At 32.3% G+C, this 23236-nt stretch overlaps 1 protein-coding gene across 1 annotated transcript in view; it reads right to left on the bottom strand.

Annotated features, from left to right (window-relative positions):
- LOC126967555 (SKI family transcriptional corepressor 2) overlaps positions 1-12800 on the bottom strand; it is a 51651-nt gene extending 38851 nt beyond the window's left edge. Inside the window, exon 1 of the mRNA XM_050812083.1 lies at positions 12683-12800. The gene's annotated coding sequence lies outside the window, so the exon portion shown is untranslated. The remainder of the gene's footprint in view (positions 1-12682) is intronic.
- Between the last annotated feature and the right edge of the window lie 10436 nt (positions 12801-23236).

Here is a 23236-nt window from a genome sequence, read left to right as displayed (position 1 = left end):
CCAATAAGGGACAAGATGAGCAGGACGTTCAGCTGATGATAGTTGATACGCCCTGCTCATAGCGTGCTACCCAAGATTCTTGAAATCAAATTCTGAGTGGCACTACACTTGCGCTCGTCTCCTTGAGACATAAGATTTTAAGTCTCATTTGCCCAGTAATTTCACTAGCTAAGGTGCCCTTCTAACCTAAACACAATAATGTTTATACATAACTGCTGCACGGCAGAAATAGGCGCCGTTGTGGTACCCATAACCTAGCCGGCATCCCGTGCAAAATAGCCTCGCATTTGTAAATAATATTGAATTCTTTGTCTCCGACAAAGAAAAAAAAAATCTATTTCAAATAACATTTATTACTTTTACAATTTGTTAGCATAATACAAAAATATGAAACAATTTAAATTATAAAAAACTTATTCGAAGTGGTCTCCATTAGCTGCAATACAGTCCTTTAAATGTTGAGACCTGTTATTAATAGAAGCACGCACTCTTTCCATGGGAAAATTCTTCACTGCCAATTGTTTGCCAATATTTTAGGGACTCCAAATTATCATAGCGTTTAGAGCAAGCCGTACTGTCAAAAACTGATCATAAATAATAATTCAGCCAATTATGATCGGGACTAGACGACGGCCAGTCTTCAGGTCTGATGAAGTTCGAAACATTCGTTTCCAACCAAGTCTGCGTAGACTGAGGTTTATGACCCGGTGCCGAGTCTTGCTGGAAGGACCATTCTTGGTTATTGTTCATGATATTGTTAAGGGCCTTCACTACCTTCTCAGGAATGGTATCTTGATACATTCTTCTTCATAGCTAATACCGCACCAAAATATCACTAAAGTCGAATAGTGCCCACGTTGCACTCTGTCGACTTATTGGGAAGGTTCCATAGAGCTTTGAGCATAAATACTGTCATTTATTTGTTAAAATGTTGCTCAATTGTAGAAAATTGCTCATCCGCAAACAAATTTTTCTGTTATCTCCCTTGGCGTACCGCTTCAGTTTGTTCGATTTTACCACCCTAATCTTTTTTAAATTATCAGTTTAAGAAATGACCAGTACGTCTCTTATAGGCTGGAAGTCCTTAAGTCATCTTTGAAAATACGGGACTAACTTCTGGGTGCTTCGTCTCCCGAGATAAAATCTTTTGCTTTCGGACAGAATTTCTACGAATTATTTCCCTTACTGCTTTGACCACTGTTTTCGTATGAATACTACGTGGACGGCCATATCTTTTTATGTCACAAACTGAGGTGGTCTCATTGTACCTATTAATAGCCCGGAAGACAAACATTTTACTAATACCAAGCGTATGGAGAGTTTTAAAAATTGCATTTAGTTCCATACCTACTTTGAGTAATGCAATCACAGCGATTCGGTTCTCCTTAACACCACAGTCCATTTTAATATTGTACAATGTATTGGCGCCAAAATGAGAAAACTCAATGAAAATCATATAAAAATGGCAGATTCCAAATTCAAATGTAATATTTTGTTTATTTTTAATTGTAACAGTATTTATGGCCAGACTAACTAAATGTTCGTATCAATATTCTTGCGCATTCAAACTATTTTGATACAGTTTTTGGATTACGAGCAAAATACTCAACTATTTATACTAAAATAGAAAACCAACGCCATATTTTAAAGTATGACTAAAACGAATTAGCTAATGCTCATCATATTTTCCGCTCCAACTGCGGGTACTTGTATCTTCCATCCCGTAATTATCTGTTGTAAGTGCCATATGGTGATGCGAGGTTGCCGTCGGGGGAGTCCCTAGGGATACACTTGCAACGAAACAAATCGTTTCGCTCAGACTCTTGAATGTGATACGCTTGTCGAATCATTGTTATTTGTAATCATCAACGTATAATACATGCGGTATTGTATTTTTAGTGATAAAAACTAATTATGAATACAATTTGTTATTGTTAAGTAATTTCACTCGGTCAGCGAATTAAATACACTTACTTGAAATGATTTATTTGTATGAGTCGTGGTAACATAGTTGTTAACAATTAATTGGTGTACAGCACAATTCGCCAACATATCGGCATACAAATATTTGATTGTGAATATTGTAATTTTTATATTATTACGTCACTAATACACATTACATAGCTTTAATTCAATAATATAATATAAAATAAACATTAGTTTGTAGGTACCTCTCAAAAAATTACATTTAAATACTATTATTTTTGGCTAAAGAATTCTTTTAAACTATAAAAGCATTTGTCTATTAACCATAATTTAAATTTTTTATGCATTAATGTTTTAGGCATCTCGCTAATATTCTTTGGAAGGTGGTTAAAGAAGGTGGTTGGTTAATGTTTTCAAACTGTAAAGTAGATTTATTTTATGACAATAAGGGACGAGAGGAGCGGGACGTTCAGCTGATGGTAACTAACGCCCTCCCCTTACAATGGGAAGAAATAAAAAATCAAGAAAATATATTATTCAGTCATTCCCTTTGATACCTACACAAATTAATTACGATGGGAAGACTTAAGCAACTATCCACTTCAAATGTCACGAAGGGCTGCTGTACCAGTGTTGTGTTGGTGTCTTCTGCACTGACCAACAATATACTGAGTCAGCTCCTTTTAGCAGGGAATCACGCTTACACTGTTATTTTTATTTATTTATTTTTAATTTTTTATAATATTTGTACCGTTATTTAATTTAGTATATTAGTAATATTGTAATTTGTTGTGTTTTTATTGCTAATTAAGTGTTTCTATGCTGTGCCGCTGAGGATCGACACTACAATTGCGCTCGTCACCTTGAGACATAAGATGTCTCAAGGTGACGAGAAGAAGAAGAAGTCTCATTTTCCCAGCAATTTCACTAGCTACGGCGCCTTTCATACCGAGACACATACTGTGTTACTATGCTTACACATAACTGCTTCATGGCAGAAATAGGCGCCGTTGTGTTACCCATAATCTAGCCCGGCATCGAGAGAGTTGAACAAATATATCAATATTATAGAATTTTTATTATTTTACTATCAAGGTGACTTTACGTCTAGATAAAAAACCAGTCAAGTGTGCGTTTAAAAGACATGATAAGGTTTCCATATCATAAATCACAAGATTAAACAAAGTTTCTTATTAAAATACTTTCCTTAAAAAAATATATAATAATTATAATTATTATAGAGGCAATATTAACACATCCTGTGTCGTAATTAAAGCTGCCTATCTATTGCCATTTTTGCGATACAGCTCTCTGACAGAAACACGTATGGACGGACAGAGAATTCTTAGTAATAGAGGTCTCGATAGTTATGTACATAAAGGGTACGGAAGTCTAAAAAGAAAAGCAGCAGTGTGAAATCGTAAGGATGTGTCAACACGTTTTAACCCTAGAAATCCAATTAAGAATGTAGTAAGTAGCAGTGGCATTACCTCCTTATTTAGATTTCTATGGTATTAACCGATTTCTAAATTTGTTATCAACATAATCATCCCCAGCCGTCATCAGCCTCCCCCAAAGATCTCCACAACGATCGGTCTTGCGCTGCCCTCACCAACGTATTCCGACGATCTTGACCAGATCGTCTTGAACCCCAACTTGTCCCTTGAACCCTATCAATACTGAGTCTTCCGGTACGTGGTCGCCATTCGAGGACTTTTCAGTCCCACCGGCCATCTGTCCGTCGAACTATGTGCCCTGCCCACTACTACCTACTTTAGTTTCGCAATCATTTGAGCTATTTCGGTGGCTTTGGTTCTCCTACGGATCTCCTCATTTCTGATTCGATCTCACAGGGAAACTACGATCAAAGCATTCTCCGAGTTTGTTATAATATTAAGCAATTAAGTGAAAATCAAAATACAATAACAAGTACAACCACACTGTATTTTTGATTTAACTACTGCGTTGTTCAGTTTTTCAAAGTTTATAGTCATGTCAGTTTGAGCTCTCCTTATATTTTGAAAAATATAGTCATTACCAAAATACGTAGAGGAAAAGTTAAAGGAAATTAATTTTTAAATCTTAAAATAATAAATACTAGAAGATTTGTATTAACGTCTTTGTTAGCATCATTTACATAATAGCTTCTGATTTTTTTCTTTGACTTGACTTTTTTCAACTTATAACAATAGAGTTTATATATTCATACTTTACGAGTGACATATTTTTGTACATAATAGGTAGAAACTACTATTTAGTGGTAAAAAAGATATTATAAACGAGAAACTAAACATTACATTTAATATTAGTAGATAATTTAGTATCATTTTTATGTTTGAAGTTTGGCCTAGTTAAGAAATATAACTAGGTATTGCATATTTTTTCCTAATAGAACCACAGGGTTAACAAATCACTAGTATAGTTCCGGAAATATTTTTTCACTTCTCTTGCTCTGAAATTGCTTATTTGTGCACGATATAGGCTGCACAAAATCGATTTTTGTGCACAAGTGCATTAACGTATCTACTCATAAATGTATCTATATAAAGGCAAAGAAAATGAGCCATACAGCCAAACGCAATAAAAAGTTCAGAGATAGAATTTGTTATTTTATAATATTATCTTTAATTTATTTGCCTCATGTGTTTTTAAGACATAAAAGATATTAAAATTTCAATTAAAATAGGGTAGGTTATTTAATTAATTAAAAAAATGTATATATTACAAAATTATGGTTACAGGCTGTATACGTCTGGAGCCCAAGCCTAATATCAATGTCGTAAGATTAAAAAAAAAAGGGGGCGGGCACGAAAAAACAAGACATGTTTATGTCTTGTTTTTTCGTGCGTTATTAATTTCTTCAAATTTGCTAAAATTGTTAAATATGTCCATGTTATGCTACTGTTTTATTTTCTCGCAATCGAAATGAAAACCAGAGTTTATAACTCGTTCACAAAACCATAATTTTATCCTCAACATTACTATCATGCTTAAAGTCTCGGATAAAAATGGTTCGTTTTGTGCACTCATTGTAAAGTCTACTATTTTACACGTCACAGCAATTGTGTGTAGTATCGCTCTATTTATACAAGTAAGTATTATTCTCGAATGTTCTCCAAGCGAGTGGTATAAGCAAAAAAAATTGTTTTATGAATTTCTTAGTTACAGAACAGCAAATGGTAAGTATGTCAATGTCAAAATATCGGAAGGTACCTATTGAATTCTATGGACTCTCGAAAATTCAATATTGACAAAAAATGTGACGTAACCATATGAATGCATAAAATCATGTATGAACCGCAAGTAAATTATTAATACTTGTTGTTGTAGTAAAATATCTAAAGATTAAATAAATACTAACTTACCTAAACAGTTGTCATAAATCATCTTATTGTATAAAATCAAAAATTAACCACAATTTGATTTGAACCATAGAATGTCAAAATAGACGATTTATAAACACATTGCGTTTAACAAAGTCCACACGAGTAACATAACAACCGCAACCAATCGGTTGACAACATGTTGTGCATTTCTGCGGATTATCCCCAAATAAAGGGAACAAGAGCCCTGGTGAGCCGAGAACTGTGCTGTAGGGTGACAATGCTTTCAGAAACTAACGTTGACATTAATTTTTGACCATTTATTATTGATCTAATGACAGATAGGTGGAACTTAGTCAAACAAGATAGCTTTCATAGAAAAAGATCTTAAACACCAATAAACTTCTGAGTTTTATAGGATTCATAGGATTGAACACAATTGAATGCATTAATCACTCAAAAATTATTTCTACGTTGAATGTATACAGAATTTTTAATCACAAGTCAGTTAAGGAATGACATAATTTTTTAATCAATATTATTTTTTTTAATAGGTATTAGAGTGCAATATGTATATAGTATTTGTTGTAATGACAATTTTGTAATGTAATTTGGCCGTCCTATATACCTATAGTTATGTAAAGTAGAAGCGAGTGAAAAAAATAAACAGATAAAAAAAATGTGGAAAGCTTGAATCATTTAATTTTTAAAATGTGGTTTAATTGGTTTAACTTTATTTTACAGTTGTTTCATATGTACATCGTGTAGAAATTTACTGTAATCAAGTATGTAGTGGAAATGTACCAGACGAAACGAAAATACCTAAAAGAACAAGGGCTTCCATTCACGGGTAAGTAAAGCAAAGATGTATTGCAAAAATAAATAAAAAAAAAATTGTTCAAGAAACATAAAAATCATGGTACACTGAGCAAAAATCCGATCGTTCCTCAACTATTGAATGAAAGTGTTCCTTTGAGAGGCTCCAGTGAAATACTATTTAATCTTTATAAGATAGCAGTTGGCCCCTATTTGGAACTCTCCAATTGTTACGGTTCAATATCTGTTAGGTGCTGTAGTAGGGTATATGTAGCTTTTAGTAATTTTACTTTTTTAATTCTACTACAAACACAAGTAAAGTCTTCTTTTAAGAAAAATTTAAAAATGGTGTTAAGGTTCTCATATTTTACGAGTAACAAGGACAACTTAATATTTAAAAAAAAGCCTTCCTTTCATTACAAAAAGGAAACGTAGAGGAATAATATTGCTAGAGTATTTGTGGGTCAGTACGTCGTGTTAATCTTAGGCATATGTCTGCCTTATCTATTCATACGAGAGAAGATTGTGAACAATGTACTATTTAATTGATGAAGCAAAGTCCTAACGAGGATGCAATCTATGGGCACGTGGCAAAGTCGAAGGCCTCAGTGTAACCGAGGAAAATAAATCTCTCATTTTGATACATTTTACATGAATTGAACATAGGTAGGCTATTTGAGATATTAATGGCTGTTCTTTTGGAAAAATATAAAAGTTATGTTTAACTAATAGTTTGTATGTAACCAAACAGCATATAGTCTATTAAAATGTTTCAATATACAAAAAACGTTTTACATACACGTTACAATACGAATACACGAAAAGGCTAATTTTATGCTATTTAATTAGAAGTACGTCAATACAAAATAATTCAAAATTCATTCGAAAAGTATTAGACACTTAAGAATAAATTATCTCATAAATGTAATTTAATAATAATGACAGACGCTAATTTTAATAGTATAAATATTAACTATTATTATTAATTACTGACACGCACACAAATTATTTTGCCCTAAAACTAGGTATGGTACTATAGGTTGCAAGACAACGATATATTTAATACAATATAATAACTTAAACATACATAAATACATATAAACATCCATGACTCGGAAACAAACATTCATATTCATCATATAAATGATTGCACCTACCGGGATTCGAACCGGGGACTTCTTGTTCTTCTTGAAAGTGGGAGGCTCCTTTGCACAGGAAGCCGGCTAGATTATGGGTACCACAACGGCGCCTATTTCTGCCGTGAAGCAGTAATGTGTAAGCATTACTGTGTTTCGGTCTGAAGGGCGCCGTAGCTAGTGAAATTACTGGGCAAATGAGGCTTAACATCTTATGTCTCAAGGTGACGAGCGCAATTGTAGTGCCGCTCAGAATTTTTGGGTTTTTTGAGAATCCTGAGCGGTACTGCATTGTAATGGGCATGGCATATCAATTACCATCAGCTGAACGTCCTGCTCGTCTCGTCCCTTATGATCATAAAAAAAAATGGGCTATAGGGGTTGTCTTTTAAAGTATTTTTTTTTTTAATTTAAATTGAATTAAACCAAGATATATAAGTAAGTATAATCTTAGTCTTTATACAATGTACAATTTAAATACAAGTTCGTCAATTAATAATTAATCATTGAATTAAGTCGCCGTCTTCCACCGACTGCTACCAATTAGGAGAACAAAGTAGCCGAGTAAACACAGCGAGGTGGGAATTAATTTTGTACGTCGTCGCTTTAGAATAGCGTAGTTTGTTTAATGATTCTGGATCCCATTCATTAATTATGTACAAGTGATTTGCTTAACGTATTAGAGGATTAAATTTGAGAGTACTTATTGTTAAGGACGTGCCGATAAAATCGATAGTCCATAGGGTTCAGAAAACATTTAAAAAAACATTATGAATAAAAAGTACAGGAAATTAAATGTATACTGGTTTAGTACAAGTTATTAATTTAAATTATGAAAATTATTCAGAATAGTAGACTAAAGTTGCCTTTATATAGATAACTAGTTTTACTCGCGACTTCGTCCGTGTAGAATAGTTACTTTGGGCAGCATTTTCCGCTGCTGGTGCGCTCTTCTATGATACAACGGATATTCCTTGTCATTGGAGACAGTCTCTTTAATAGTATTTCCCTACGAACTTTAAAATCCTTTTTCATCCCCATGTACGTCTAGGTTTCAAAAATGCTCGAACAAATGTTTATAAATTACTACTTATCAAGTGCCTAAAAACAAAGTTTATGGTTTTATCTCCGAAAACGACGAATTCCCATCCAAACTCCATCCCCTATTTCAACCCCACCCATTTTTTTGCAAATAAAGTTATGTGCTTTTCCAAGCTCTAGTCTATCTCTGTATTAAATTTCATCGAAATCGATTCAGTGGTTTAGGCGTGAAAGCGTAACAAACAAACTTACATTCACACTTATAATATTATAGTAGGGATATATTCTAAAGAAACTTCCATATATTTTATTATTAAGTTTACATTTTGATATATTATAAGTAACTTTAGTGGTACAAGCCAAATTAATAACATTGAAAGAAACATGAATAAGATTTTTCATCAAATATAATATAAATAAAGCAATCATATACTGCATGAAACATATTCTTTTCATCACAAAACCCCAGTGATATTTTAAGGGGAAAGCAATAAAACTCGTAGCGCGCAAAGTAATTCATTTTCTTTGCAAATGTCATTTGTTAGAAGCGAGCCATTCAATTACTTTTGTAAATAAAATCAGCAGTGATTTGCATCTTTATTATTTTTATGATGTCATCGAAGTTGTTTAAAACTGACGCCATTTTGTTCTAAGGTTGCGACGGTGATGATTTTTTTTTTGACTATCCAATTTATATATTATGATTCTAAAGGCTTTTTTTATGAAAATAAGGGACGAGACTAGCAGGACGTTCAGCTGTTGGTTATTGATTCGCCCTGCCCATTACAATGCAGTGCCGCTCGAGATTCTTGTAAAACCCAAAAATTCTGAGCGGAACTACAATTGCGCTCGTCACCTGGAGACATAGGATGTCTTTTATATTTAAGGAACTATAGACGCTTGTAGCCGAAGTGAAAAGAAATTTAAATTTTAATGAAAATAGTAAGTAGATAGTTAATAGAATATTTCAAAAAATTATTAAATAATATACAGAACTATTCATATAAATATTCTATAGAAATTATTTAGTTTCACACACTAAAAGTATAGTGGATAATAGTAAGCAGGATTAAATAAAAAATTATATTTTACTAGTTGACCAGACAGACGTTGTTCTGTATATAATATATATAAAATACTGTTTTTATGAATTTGTCAATAATATTTCATAACACCAAGAATTATTTCGTAAATATGATCCCTGTTGTTGTAATGAAATTGTTTTACAGCAGAACTGTCAAACCGTGCGTCAATAAATTCTCTCATAGAAAATATGTCCATACAAAACAAATATCGGACGGTTAACACATCAAAGGAAAAACAAAATTGTTGTTTTTATTTAATTCCGAACACTTTCATATTTATTCACCTTTTAAAGCTTCCCTGGACTTCCACAAATGGCGAGACTAACGAACAGTAATTCATTTTTATATATATAAATTTTCTTTTGAAAGTTAAACATTGTATATGGGTTAAAGTTTTTCGGTACCAAACGTCAGCATGATTTAACCTTGAATCAAAGTTTAGCCCCTGATGTAAAAGTATTGAAACCCAAAATATATCTAAAATACGTATTTCGAGATTCAAAATTGTTGCTTGTTGACTGAAAGAATCATATGAATATCAAATATATCTCGAAGGTAAAAACAAAAGTCATCAGAAGTCAAAAGAATAATCTCATAAGCGGAATTAAGTTAATGTTATAATAATGAGTTCGCGGGCGGTGGTTCATACGGACCGCGGAGCTCTCTCCCCAGTTTGTATTTCAATTACGCGCCCCGGGGACGGGCGCTGTTTAAACAACACATTTATATTTTAGGGGCTCAAATTAAATGTTACGTTTTGACTCTTGTTGTAAAAACATGAACCTAACTTGAAGATTATTTCATAAGTTATCAACAGATTTGAAAATTGGAGGAGTTTTTCGGTTTGTTGAAGTGAAATTTTCAACGTTGGTGTTGAAAAAGCACTGAACTGCCGTTACGGAAAGAATGATTAATAAATGAAAGAAAACTATTTATTGCACTAAAATAACAATTAGCTAAAGATAATTGGGTATAAATATGACATAGAGCGGACAAAACGAAAAATTTGCTACTGACCGCTCTATGTACTAAAATCTCTTTACATTTGACATTTGACACTTATTTGACAGGAATGCAAATAATAATAATATTTTTTTTTTATTACTAAAATTAAGATATATACAAAGAAATTAAAGCTAACACAACACACTTAAACTTAATTCTGAATGTTGTTGCTCTGAACTAAGCAAGGTGCTTGTGACACAGAAGCAGGAAAACACAGTTACTAAAATAGGTTACATTTATTTGACTCGCGGAACATAGCGTAGAGATGGTAGAAAAATAATAGTAAATTAGTAAAATAAATGATAGTAACAAACTTCTTAATAAACAAGTATCGTATCAGTTTATGAATACAATAATATGAGATAATGTGAGAATTTAAATTTTTGAGAATTCGACAAGTATTGTTGTAAATAAACATGAAATAAATTAACATAATGCTGAAAATTGGGTTGATCACATTTTATATAATTTAAGTATATTTATAGATTTGTTTGATGATAAGTAATCATTAGCTATGTCAAGCAGCGCAATGAATAAAATTTTCAATAGAATATTAAATTGTTTCTCAATTTTGTTTTTGCCATTATTTAATGATTTTAATAGGGCTTAGTGCCCGATGAGAACCAACTAGATCCGCCGTTCGACCGTCAGTCCTTCTATATGTCAGTGCCACAATTCTCTCAAATTGATATAAATTATACATACCAAGGAAAGAGATCGTATTCAAGCATAAAACCACAGTTGTTAGTAGCCATGAATCTAAATAGGAATTAAATATAATTAAAGATGACAGCACGCGATGACGAATGAGTAATTGAACGAAACTTCGATCGAAACTTCATTGTTCGTTGAATAAGATTAGACCTACAATTTTGATTCGGACACAGACAATTACATTTTCTTTAAGCACACTAGCGATAGAAATGACTTTATAATATTGTATATTTTCATTGAAAAGAGCGCAAAAAAAGAATGCTGGGAGAGGTTCTTGCGCCGCTTCTTCTCTCTCAGGGCGCCAAAAACGCTAGAAATGACATCAAAAAGAATTCTAAAGGAATCAATTTTGAGAAAATAAATGCCTTTTATGCCTTTTTTATGCCACTTTTGCCGCTCCGCTATCAGACTGCGAATGATATGTCCTTATATGTGTATAGAACATCGTCGCAAGAGACTAATAATAATTGAAAGGATGACATTTGCGCTTTTAATATAGACTTGATAAAATAATGCAGGCATATTACCCCGAAATTTTAAAAGTTCCCGTAAAAGGTAGCGTAACTTTGAATATAATACTAACGAAATCGCAGTCTGTAAATCTTGTAAATCTAATGAAGAAGCAATCTTTCCCGAAATGACATTAAACGATGGTTACCTACTAAAAATAATGGTACTTTTTTTGTCTGAAAGAATGAACATGTGGAGCAAACTCTTTTTTTCTAGCACAGGGTAGTAAATTCAAGTAGAGCTTACAATGATCGGACTAAACTTCTCGGTAGTCCGATTATTTATATCAGATATTCATTATCATCGGAAAGTGGGACTAAGAAATTCGAATTAAGCCATTAATAGGACAAAGTGAGAATATGCGAAATATAGAACAACGTTTAAATTTGTAATTCTTCTCTCTCTCTCTCTCTCAGCCATTTTCAACCAGTTTGTGTTAGGTCTCCTTCAGGTGTGCCAATTAATCACGTATTCATTAATATTTAGATTTGCTACTTTTGCGATTTTCCTTCAATTTGATCCTTCTCTGGTCTCCATCTGGGCATAGAATGATCCATTCGAGGCCCATTTGGACCTACGAGCAACATGGAACCATCCACTTTAGACTAGCCACTCGTTTGATGGTATTGGACTAGGCCAGAAATATAACAACAAAGAAATTGTTAATATTTATTTTTATAATGTTTTGGTTTTAGGAACAAACCCTATATGATCTCCTCGCCTCTTGTAATATTCATATTGATTTTGAATTAAATTTTATCCGTAGTTTTTGGATTTTTCCCAGACATACATACATATATAGAAAACAGACAAAGATAAACAACATTTTTGCCTTTGTATTATTGGTAGAAAACACAGAAATAATTTTACTAAAAAAGTTTCAACGTACAGTATTTTTTACCTTTGTAACGATTTTATTATATGTATAGATACAATTCTTATTGTTATCAAATTAGAAAATTCTTATAGTTTCCTTTTAATATTTTATCAACATACCTACAATAAAAATTTAGGACACCTTTATAATATATTTCCGTTTTACTATTATTATATTAAATATTGCAATAGAGCTATTTTTCTGTTCAGTAAAATGGCAAAATGTATATTTTTATAGAAAATCACTTACCTTAAATTCAACCCGAATTGTTTAAAATCACTCGACACAACGCGAAAATACGTTAAGTACTACAGACAAAAGTTCTCAGAACGCATTGCGCACGGTACAATCACAGGCAGTCACTAAAACAAAATTAAAACATTACCACCACGCCACTCTGAATTACGTCAACGCACTGCGAGTTCACCCCTCGGCAACCAACCAATCATAACTCCGCCCTAGCTACAAGCCACGCCTCCAACCCTCCGAGAAACCAATCAGGAATCCCGTAAAACCTTATTTACCGATGCCGCCTTCACCGCCCGTATATATCGATTGGAGCCAGTTGTTTAATGCGGACAAATTAATGCTGTGATTGAAATTACTATGTCATTAATTCTGTGATTCGATTAACGCGAGCCGATTGTTCGGTGTTGTGCGGCGGTTTGTTTTGTTTATGTTGTCCACGTTAATGGTGAAATGCAGTTTGTGTATTGCGTTGCTCATTTTTATTTAACTTCTTTATTTTATTAATTACGCTAGCAAATAATTTATAAAGCCTTATTTGAAGTAATAAAAACACATACACGCTTTTTACTAACACAGGGAATTAACTATAGAAAGAATTAACAATAATCGGGCAAAGATTCTTAATGTCTTATGTGCTAAACAAATAACAGAGTACTAAACGGTGGTCTCATGCCGTTGCCATATGGCAACTGCAGCAGACAGGAGTTATTATTATATAGTATTACGTAGTCCGATTATTTCTATCGAAAATTGAGACTATGAAGTCGTCTTAGTTTTTACTGATGCGACTTTATAGTATTTTTAGTAATGCGACTTTACACATATCGTAGGACTACTAAAACTATGTCAGAAGTTAAATGAAATTGTAATTAAGACGGGTGTTATTAAGTACGGTAATTTAAATAAAAAAATAAATTAGAGGTATTCATCTCATAGCCATAATCTGTTATTAGGTTTATACCAAATAACTAAACTGAGTGATGTGTAACAGTCATGTCTTTGTTCCTCAATTAATTTTAAACTCACTAATTGCTTAATATATCAATGATGTTCATGTTCCGTATAAAAAAAAAGACTTGTGTCACTCGGGGACTGCCGCGGTAAAGCTATTGCATAGCATTTTTTATCAACTTATGCAATTATAATTATTTATTTATTTTATTTATGCAGTATTTTTTTTTGATAAAATTAATTTAAAAAAAGCAAACGGGAAGTGAGTACAACAACAACGGGACATGTGAAATTAAATAAAAATGCTTGTCATAATAATAAAAATTAAAAAATGTTATAAAAAAATAAAGAAATTAAAAAAAATTAAGACGTACCCCAGGCTCGAACCTGAGACCTTCTGCACAAAAAGACAGAAATATCTATATAGATCTAGTAAGTAAGTATTAGGTTATTTTCGTTACGGAATTTCTGGATTCGGTCTCCACGCTCAAGGCCCGCGATAGAACCTATGCAATAGCTTAATAAATAAATACATACATATTATTTTAAAAAACCTTCATGCATTTTGCATATTCATTTTATTTATTTATTACAAAATAAACACTAACGAATGTTTGACATAAGTAATTAGCATAGTTAAAGAAAACAAATATATTTAAAACGAGAGTAAATTAGCTATTTATGCAACTGTTGTGTAATAAGAGGTATTAAAACACGAATGTGGGATAATAGTATCACATGAGTATTTTAATACCTAATTATCAACAGTTACATACAAGACTTTATCTACACCCAGAATATGAATCCTCTAAAAGATTCTAAAACAGCTTACTACTACAGCAGCCAGTGCTACTAGTAACCTAACTTCATCCATTACTGATTATATACAAATAAACTAAGATTTAATGAAAGAATTATTTATTTTAGTAGTAAATTATATTTTGTATAGTGCAATTATTAAAATTCACTTGAATATACTGTTCTTTTGCAGCGTTTAAAATATCTGGAGGTGTGCTGTCAAAACTTGAATCGCTCATTTTTTGTAAACAAAACAATAAAAATATCGAAGAAAAATGGCGGGGATTCGAATAACCTACTTTTTTACGGTGCGCGACGTTCTAGTAGTGTGGAACGCGTGTAAACGAATATGTTCTTTTTTTTATAAATTCATACGGATACCACGCATCGAGCAATAAGAATGTGGCTGTCTGTTGAAACTCTTTGCGCATGTAGGGATCGAAAAAAAAAAACAAAGCAGTGTTGTTATTAAATTCAGTACAACATTACTTCGTTTGGATGATGTAATGGTTATTAGGACATTGGGTGTTTTAATGTTGGCAATAAGCTAACTGTTTCAGAATCTTTAATATATTATTTAAAGCATTGGTGTAGATTTTTTTTTACATAATTAGTGCTTATAAATACGAAATAAAACTAATTCATAATATTTCAATTGTTACTGACATTAAGCTAGGCTGGGCCTATATTTAATTAAAATTAATGCCAAATACCTATCCATCTGAATCAACTTTTCATGCAAGCTTTTATTTTTCACATACACTTCATTCGTTTAAGAATTATTGCTAAAACAAATTAATAAAAGTACTTCTACTATGAAAAATAACCATTATACTTGTGTGAAATAATAAACATTATATACGGCACATGCTTAGTGTGTGTGATTACTAATATCATCGGAACTGTTTGGAAAGAATCGTATTAGTTCGATCATCAGACTACTATCACTACTACTGTTTGTATCTACACCTGGGTTCCTGCATTCATATTATATAATTATAGAAACAATCACGCTTTTCTTCCAGAGAAGTTAGCAGACTTTAGTATTTATTTATACTATTAATCATTTACAGAAAGAATCTTACTTTAACATAGTCCCGCAAAACTGTTTGGACAGTTTGTCTGCAGGATCAAGTCTCTTGTAAAACATTAATACTTATATGAGCATCGATTTGATACACGTGTAATTAACAAATATTGATAAAAATATAATTTTAGACAGTGTTGTCAATAAATATTTCTTTAGTTTAGTTTTAAATTTTCCCTTACTGGTTTCTAGTCGGATGTCCTCAGGCAAGCTGTTTATTAAGAACGGAAGGCGTTTTTTTAAAATTCTATCACCGTAGTAGTTATTCATTCTCGAACTTACCAGCGCATATTGACCGATTATCTATGAAGCTATTCAGACAAGCGACTATTTTTCAAACAAGCTCTTTTATTTCAGAGATACTTTATTTATTTGATGAACTTATACATGTAGTTACATCCATAAACACTCGTTTTGATTTTTTTATGACACAGAGAGTGGTCAGAGTAGTTACTCCTCATACTCTCAAGTCTCAATTGAGAAAAAATTGTTAATAATAACTTTAATAGCGTTAATGTGGTGGTAACTATAACATAAATGACTTTCTTAATGATACTACAGATTGGGAATGGAGCGACGGTACTCAGGTTATTTAACAATAAATTTAATTGTACGACATTAAATTGTGACTAAATTAAAAAAAAAAAGAAAAACCACTGATATACCTGCGCCCGTTCTTTTCAGATCTGAGGCATAGTTTTTCGAATAGGATAATGGGTCTTATTTTGAATAAAAACATTTGAATTTGAGACATTCACACATGGTTTTAAAATATTTTGCTCTTGAAGTTGGTTTACCAGTGGGATGCTCCCTTGCACAGGATGCCGGCTAGATTACCACAGAGATTATTAGAGGTACCACAACGGCGTCAATTTCTGCCGTGAAGTAGTAATGTGTAAACATTATTGTGTATCGGTCTGAAGGGCGCCGTAGCTAGTAACATTACTGGGTAAATGAGACTTAACATCTTATGTCTCAAGGTGACGTTCGCAATTTTAAGTGTTTTTTTGGGGTTTTTCAAGAATCCTGAGCAGCACTGCCTTGTAATGGGCAGGGCGTATCAATTTCCATCAGCTGAACGTCCTGCTTTACGTCGATCCTTATTTTCATAAAATAAAAGTAAAATTAAACTGATATAATTACCCTGTGCTAATTATGGTCGAGTTGGACAGTTTAATATTATTTAATTGTGTACATGTAATCTCTAAAATAATCATCATTTGAAGTATAATGAAACAGAAAAATCTGTTAGTACCAATATTACTATAATCTCAAAAGGTTTATATAGAACTATGTTTACACAAGTATGTTATTATTCAGGAGTTTTATGTGGTCAAATTAAGCTTAGGTAATATAATATTAGGTTAAAGTATGAAATTACCGTATGTACAAAACATTTTCTGTAAGCTAAAATATATTTATTTAATCTATTTAATCAAAGTATTAGCCCTCCTCATGCCTTTGCGTAGAACTATGAGGATTTGGACTAAACAATCTGTTTTGGAGGCATTTTGTATTCCTTCTTCAGCATTGTAAAAATTGTCCACACAAAGGAAATAATGGTATTCGGTTGAAGCCAGGTGTGGCATCTACAGAGGATGACGGTGCTTTTCTTTATGTTATTCCGACCACTACGAAATCATTAGACAGTAAAAAGTTATTTTTTAAGTTTACAGACAATTATTTTGTTACGTAGTTAATATCGTAGCAATGCTACACGTAAACTTCGAGTTTTTGCTACGACGTAGTTTATGGCTACGTCATGGTTACGATAAAATAAATTGATGTAATTACTTGGAGGAGGAAATATTTGCGGTCATTTTTCCACAGAATTGTTCTCTGTTGTTGTCTCCTTGAATTATATTTGTCTTGACCTTCAACGTAAACTGACAAGGTGCTTATATTTGAAATAAGAATGGAGAATCTCTTCATTGAAAATATTTGTATCAAACGGACACTTATGAATCAAAACGTGTATTTAAAAAGAATTGTACTTGACGAATTATAATGATGGCCGACATATTTGATCCATAGGCTACGTACAATAATAATACTACATATAATAATAATCGAATTGATTACATGAAAAAGGAAGAATAATATGGAAGGAAGTAAAGGAAGAAAAATTGTCAATATGTAAGTACCTAGTAAGGCAGAACATAATCTATTTTAGTATGTTTAAACATAATCTATTTCAAAAGTCATTTCAATTCTATTTGTTATATTATTGCTCTGACTGCTCGAAACCTCCTATAAATCTGATACATATTTTTAAATAATGGAATATCCTAAAGTTTCCGTTTTAAAAATGTGTAAAGAGAATCTGTAGGTACTTTAACATATTTTAACTGCTGATAGTGCTGGGGCGTATGATGTATGGAGACAGAGCAATTGAGAGAAATTATATGGGGCTAATGCCCGGATACTGAAACACTACTCAAATCAAACATCAGTTGAGGGCCTCTTAACTTTAAGCGCCCTCTTATTTTCAAACGCAATACTCGAACATCACTCAGTCATATTGAGATCTTGACCTACTGAGAAGCTCCCACGCAACTTCATAATGGCAACATTTACGGTAAACAATGTAAAAACCGGTGAAAATCTTAATACTTGGTGGTAAAAAGAAAAAGTTAATACATCTGTTGTAAATATTAAAATCTCAGTTATATAAATGTACCATTTAGTTTCTTTAAGAATAAACATAGACGTAATAACACACCTACACAAATTAATTTGAGGTAGGTTGTGACCACTCTTAAATTTGAAGGCTGCTCAACTAACTTAGTTAACGTTGCGTGTCGTTTCAGTATGCCGATTTTATTAAAAATAGCTGATAAGTTCCACTTAATTTGAGAAACAATTTTAGGGGAATCTTAAATTTCACCTTTGAAATTAACGAATTGTATTTTGAGAATGTCTCAAATAGTTGAGTAGGACTTAAGGTCTTGAGAAACTTTTCAGTATTCGGGCGTAAGACTAAGAAACAAAATAAGTAACAACACAAATAAGAAAGAAAATCAAAGCAAAAGATGTAGCGTAGATGTATGTTTAAAATGGAAATAGGCTGAATATATACAAAGAAGAAAAGACGAAAGATGGTCCAAAGTAGTTATGAACTGGTTCCCTATAAATAGAAAACGAAATCGAGGCAGGCCTAATAAGAGATGAAGCGATTACATAGTAGAAACAGCAAGAAAGATGTGGATAATAATTGCAAGAGTCGGTCGTTATATCGAAAATAATGACTAACAATAGAAACAAAATACTTTTATTTAAAACAATGAAACATAAACATTTACTAATAAATAGAATTTATAATAAATAGAAGTAAATACCTAAATGAATAAATGTAAGGAAATAAAGCTCTAAATAAAATAAATAATAAAATTCAAACTCAAAACAAAAATAGATCATTGCTCCTTTCACTTTTTCTTACTATAGCTAGAATAACCTCTAAATAGCACCCATTACATTGGATAATACTAAAATAAAATTCAAACATATAATATATTTTTATATATATAAGTTCGGATGGATAAAAGGAGACACAAACCGTTCCTTCTGTACAATCTTGTGCCCCAATGTGAAAACATAAATTTACTCAAAACCACTTTACAATATGATGTTATCAATATAAAAACTCTTTGGATATATTGATGATCTTTCTGCCAATAAACTTGGTTCTGCCCCTAAATGTAGCATATTGCAATCATCAGTCGTTAAACCCATCTTTACCACGTTTTTTCATTTGGACCACCGTTTTTGGGATCGAGAATATTATATTATTCTTCATACAACAACAATAGAGTATATGTATGTAATTATACAACTTTATTTTTTAAGCAGAAAACGAATGTTATTCGAAAGATTATTATCAAACAAATTACTTCAGTGTCAAAAGTCAAAAAACATCTTAAAACAATACCTAACAACGAGAACTGGATTGTTCTGGTTGGTATATCATAATCAATTTAAAAGTAGAAAATATAAGAAAAATAATGATCATTAAATATGTCAGCTATGATATAGTATAAGATAGCCATCTCAATAAAGAACACAAGTCTATGAAATCAAAATATCAAAAATGTCATCGCGATAACGAGCTGGTGTTGATGAATGTTCCGACCGTCTGTTAAGGATTTAGCCCTCAATTATAGCATTAAACTATGAAGGGTTGAGCTCCCCTGCATCTACATCTAGTGATGTTGTCTATATCGATGTTATTAATAAATCTCTGACAAATTTAGTGGGTAAAGGCAACAATAATTAGAACAATTCCTTATTTTGATTTAATGCCGTTTAAACAGCTATTGAATAAAATATTAGGCGTTGTGTCTAACGATCTGTCAAAAGTCTGTATGAATTATAATTATAAAAGAATTGAACCTTTGAAATAGTAAGAGGAAATTGTTGGTTAATTATTAATATAGCCACTCAAAATGGGAATTCAAAGAATATAATTGGAATGAAAAGTATCGATACTGTAAGGCCAGCACTTCAAAATGTTTAAAGTGATATTATAGTGTTGTCACGGTGCACGCGCCTTTTCAATGTGTCGATATTGTGCGGTGACCCCTCTTCTCAGTTGATAGAATACTTGTTTACGATAAACGAAGTACTTGTAACATTACTTATATTTACGGTGTATTCACAAATCGTTTTGTGATTTTATAAGATTTCTTTCTTAGTAGTGGGCGCCTGCGACTTCCTTCCTGTAGATTTTCGAGGGCAAAATCGGAGGTATTTGGCAGGTTTATTAATTCAATTAAAGTAACTTTTTAGTTTTGCGATCCAATTCTTCAAGTGAAACAAGAAGATTGCTACAATAATTCAGTGAAAACTATACTTAAATCGGCTTAGCTTTGTCTGAGAATAATACAAAGCAAGCCAATAAAGAGACAATAATTCTAAAATCATGTTTTGACCTTGGTTTTATAAACATTCATACATTTATATCAACACAATGTATATGTGAGTACTTTTTTTTTGGAAGGTCACCTATCGTTTAGTGATCACCACCGGCCTTTTACAGTGTACGCGCTTTTTTTGAATTTGAATTGTATAACTATAAATTCATTTAAATTGTTTACATTTACAACTCTGCGATATTGAATTCAAACATATTTGATAAATATTTATGTCTTTATGTTCCATTTGTATAGCAAAAAATGATATGTGGTAAATTATCTAAATTTATTTGAGCAGAAGCTATATAACCAGAGTTGGGATTGGTTTGATTGGTTCATCCCTAAGGCAGGTATTGCTTTGACAGAACAGCAATTCTTATCTGACGATACAAGCATTAATTATTTTAGTGTATCTTTTATATTTCCACTTCCATAACTACATTAAATAAAGCATAAAAATAAACACGTGGCCCATTTAATCCTCACTTTAAAACCTTTACCACTAATTAATCAAACAGTTTACTTACAACAAAACAGTCCCTATTGCTAACAGAATAAGAGCTCAAATTGGTCATACCGATGTGTATTTTTACAATATTTTCCTTCACAATGAACGCAATTTGTACTTTCATGATCGTTTTTATGAGTAACCAATTATTTGAGGATTGATCCTTCTGCTTACATTTCACTCAATGCACGAATGTTACATTTTAATTGGCCGCGTGATGGGTATCGCATCGCTTTGAATCGTTTGAGCGGATGTTTTTTATATACTATTTAATGGTAGATATTCTATGTAAAGATGGGTGCTTTAATTTGGAATTCGGTCATACGTAAATTCTTTTTTTTTTCAATAGTCTTCAGACTACGACATGTCTAGACATATTAATAGATTTGCCCTTCTTTATGTTTTGAAATATATTTCAAAGTCGCAAGCAAATGTGAAATATTTTAAAATGTGCACGTTTGAAAGAATTAATATTCAACCAAAGATAACTTTTGTTTAGTGACAGTAGAACTCTGTGTTTATCCAGGGCAGTATTCCCAGAATACCTTTTTCTGTACTGCCATCTATCCCTGCCACAAAACAGAAAATGCATTGTATATCGGTTGGAAGATTTTTCGCCCGATTACCTAAAAAATCCCGATTTTAAGGTTATCTGGTAGATGTAACTTAATTCTAGCTATAAATTAATCTGTCTAGCTTATACAAAAATAAATTTCCAAATCTGTCAGATCCAGATATTGGCGTGTTCAAACAAACTAATAAATATAACTCTCCAGCTTAATCTTTGATTAAGGATTGGTCTCCGCTGTGCTCCAACTCAATACCGCACTACCTAAGAACAATAGCTTTTTGCTGCGGTATCTAGTTGGAGCGCAGCGGACACCAATCCTTAATCTGAGAATATTAGTAATAACTTCAATTTATAATAATAATTGTAGTAAAGCTTATCTTTATTTTTTTCATTTAGGTTAGCAATGCTTTTCGGATCACTGTGGAAAAAAAAGTTCTTCCTAAGTCCCCTCACTTCAACCACTTAATCTTATCAACACTTCCTTAGTAATCCTCTGCGTCTTTTCTTGGAATCAGGTGGAACAGCTCTTCGGAACACTCCCCGTGATTGATGCGGTAAGAAACACAATGAAGCGACGTCTCTACGCACCGCAAAGTGATCCAGCCGTACACAGAGCATTCGACCGACGGGGTCCCCGACAATTCGAGATGCTCTGCGTTGCAATTTTGCTTAAATACTGGTTTTGTGGATGTCCATGGGCGGTTGCTAACAACTTCCCATCACGTGAAATCCTTTCCCACCCCATCCTTGTATTCCCCCACTTTTATAAAAAAAATAACGGTTAGGGAATAATTTCGCACGAATTGCTTTATTTCGCAGTATAAAATACTAGCATTTATATAGTTAAAAAAAATATTGATTTATTACGCTATTATCCCAAAAATGACAAGTTTCATAAAAAAATTAACACTTCAGAACTATTACAATTATTTTACATTAAAAAGTATATCTCTTAGAAAAATCAACTTTCATCCATAATTTCAACGACTTTCTTACGAATTTTCGATTAGGTCACGTGTCCTGACGCGAGCATAAGATTTTATACTCAAACAAAAAAATTCGGTAGAACGTGTGAAGACATAGTCGGTCATTAGAACATAGTCAGTGATATCCCCATATCAAATAAGCGATCAACGCGTGTCAAGTAGTGACGTAATTATAATATGATGTGTACTTACTTGAGGGGATTGGCACTTGTTTGAATGATCTACACTAATTGCTACGAAAACTTTCAAACAAAGGCTTCCATTAATTCAATGATTGTTAATGACTGGGTGTTACAGATATTCATGTCTTGGAAGGTTTGTTTCCGAAGCGTTTGTGTCAAATTCATCAAACACAATTAGTGAGGAATCACTTTTGTGAAAATGAATGCCTTTAATATCTTTTCATTTCAAGAAAAAAAAAAAGAAATGTGGCGTTACGTTGCGGAAATCCATTGCTGTTTTAAATGTAGTAAACAATGAATGGTGATCTGTAGTTTTAATTCCGCTTAATTTAACACACTTCGCCTCGTTTTTCCCGTCCAGACGAGGCATGTTCAGGCGCTGTTGACTCGACAATCGATAAACCTCCATATTTTAATGAAACTTAGCATTTTAAGTTATATTATGACATAATTTATTTCGTTGTTGTAAACACAGTTCTGCACACAAGGAAGAATAACGAAATAATTTGTAAATATAAATGTTTGAAACCATACGAATTTCATTATTAACTTGAATTAAGT

This window comes from Leptidea sinapis, chromosome 13, assembly GCF_905404315.1.
Source record: "Leptidea sinapis chromosome 13, ilLepSina1.1, whole genome shotgun sequence".
Classification (NCBI taxonomy): domain Eukaryota; kingdom Metazoa; phylum Arthropoda; class Insecta; order Lepidoptera; family Pieridae; genus Leptidea; species Leptidea sinapis.
Note: the sequence above shows the minus strand (reverse complement) of the source record. Positions and strands in the feature narration are given on the sequence as shown.